Genomic DNA, 2,788 nt, shown 5'->3' on the forward strand with positions numbered 1-2,788 from the left:
ATCCGATCCCGAATCTCATTAAACACCACATTCATGCGTTCAAATTGTTGTTGCATAGCCTGCAACAAGAAGAACGACTCCTCCCCTGTAACATCTCCAGCCCGTTAAGACTGAGTTTGCCACTTTTCTTCTTTTACAACAAAAGTTTTTGCAAAGATCTATAAGGTCTATCAGAGTACTTGATTTTAGAGGATACGATAAATGTATAAAACATTATTCAAGAGATTTTATTACAAGCGAAATTAGAAAATATTAAACTTTAGTTGCGGAATATCATATTATTACAATCACTGATATGAAAAGATTTTGAAAATTAATAATTATTCTCGTCCCCATTCTGGCCTCCTATTCCAGCATCCTTTCTACCTGAAAACAATAAATAAAACTGAATGAGCCCAAAGGGGCTCAGCAAGTAAAATCCACAACCATAAATAATTTTACTCCTTGTTCTCAGTTTTGAAAATCGTTTTCACAAATAAATATACATCCAGCCATAATAATACACGTATGTACGGTTGCATCTCCCGTATCATATACATACTATTACATCTAGTAATAAATCATCGTCATAAATCAACATCATAATGCATTATTATAAATCATCATTGTAAATCATCACAGTATATCATTTTTTTGAAATCATATCATCATTTTTTTGAATATTAGGGCCCATGTACACTATTACCCCTGTGTACGAGGGTTGCGGGTCCTTGTGACCATGGCACTGAACTGTGGCCTCAGCCATGGCCGACCGTCAATTAACTATTTTCTTGGTGCACTCAACGGTCTGTTGATGGAATACCACCTTCTGGCATAGCCTCCTTCAGTGGTTTCGCCTCCATCCGAGTATCGGTGCCGAACTCCTCTCATTCTTACTTATCTTGGGGCAAAAAATACTCTTCTCCATACATGTGCTCTCATTTCATAAACATTTATCTCATCTCTTGTACTTTTCTTTGTACTTCTTTTGATGTATCTTAGGGCAATATGTAGGAGGGTTTATCATCATTTTTCTTTCTTATAATCATCATCATTTCTCAACTTTCTTTTCTAAAAAATGGAAACCTTTTCAAATATAAACTTGTTGTACTTAGAAAGCGTTTAAAGAAATAGAAACTTTCTAGATAATTCTTTTAGAAATGCTTCATGCATGCAACATATCTTCATGGCAAGTAAATAAAATAATCATTTACAGTTTGATACAAGAATGAATAAATAGCATGACATGAAGTAATTTTAGAAGGGGTAATGAATTTACTTACCTCTAGACTGAAGCTAAAAGTGGTCGGAAGGAATCTAATTGCTCCAATCTGACTAACACCACTAGTATATCTTTTGAAACTAATTTCTAAAGTCCGCTATCTCTTGTGTTCTTTCTTTCTTGTAGTGCTTTGTCTCGCCATTTCTCTCTCTGTTCTGAGTAAACACTCTTAGAAAGAAGAAAGATCGAGTAAAAGCGGAAGAAGGAAGAATATGTGCAAGAGATGGGATAGGAGTAGTAAAATTGTGAAGGAGAAGAACTCTATTTATAGGAGAAAATCAAATACTATTCTACCTTCAATTTACAATTATACCCTCATTTTACTATTTCACCTACCCACTTAGTATACCTACAATTGACTAATCTACATTCTTATTTACAATTCTACCATCCTTATACCTACCATTGACTATTTTACCTTCTTATTTAAAATTCTACCCTCCTTATACCTACCATTGACTATTTTACCTTCTTATTTAAAATTCTACACTCTTTATACCTACCATTGACTATTCTACCTTTACTATTCTACCTACCCATACAATTCTTTCTACCATTTACTATCATATTATTTCACCAATTACCATTCTCTAATTACCACTCTCTATAACACCATAAATTTTCCAAGAATTAAAATCCTTGGCTACAATGGATATTAAAATAACATCATTATCGAAATAATCTATTTAAATAAGGGGAAAATGCAGTTTACCCCCCCTGAAGTTTCAGGGGTTTTTCAATTTTAACCCCAAAGTTCAAAAATTGGTAATCTACCCCCCTGAAGTTTCAAAAATTGGCAATTTAAACCTTCCGTTTAATTTTTCCGTTAAATTGGACGGAAATTTTTTGTTAAAAAAGCCTGAGGGTAATGACGTAATTTCATGGATTTCCATCCATTTTGACGGAAAAATTAAAAGGAGGGTTTAAATTGCCAATTTTTGAAACTTCAGGGGGGTAGATTGCCAATTTTTGAACTTTGGGGTTAAAATTGAAAAACCCCTGAAACTTCAGGGGGGTAAACCGCATTTTTCCCTTTAAATAACTTTGAAAATTTTGGGGCATTACATCCCCTCCTTCTTTGCTTGATGTGTCACCCCTGGAAGGCATAGTTTGAAACTATAGAGAAATGTTAGAAATGATTCCTCACAACAGTCCCTCACGTGTTTGCACTCAAATTATGTCACTCACACTCGTGTTTCACTCTTAAATTGGCTTTGTTTTCGATATTAGTCTCACACTCTCTTGCCTTTTTCCACTCGTAGCTTCTCATTTTCAGTTCTTTATTGAACTAATAAACTTGATCAAGAAATTCAACTTGTAGTATTTAAACCAATACCGATGGCAGGAGAATATTATAGAAACAACGAATCAAAGGAAGAGGACACAAGAAGGAAGAAAGAAAACAAACAAACAGGAAAATATTATAGAAACAACGAATCAAAAGAAGATAACACAAGAAATAAGAAAGAAAAACAAACAAACAATTACTTTGTTTTGTTTTGTATAGTTTTTTCTTTTCTTTTCTTT

This window comes from Corylus avellana, chromosome ca5 (assembly GCF_901000735.1).
Source record: "Corylus avellana chromosome ca5, CavTom2PMs-1.0".
Lineage (NCBI taxonomy): Eukaryota > Viridiplantae > Streptophyta > Magnoliopsida > Fagales > Betulaceae > Corylus > Corylus avellana.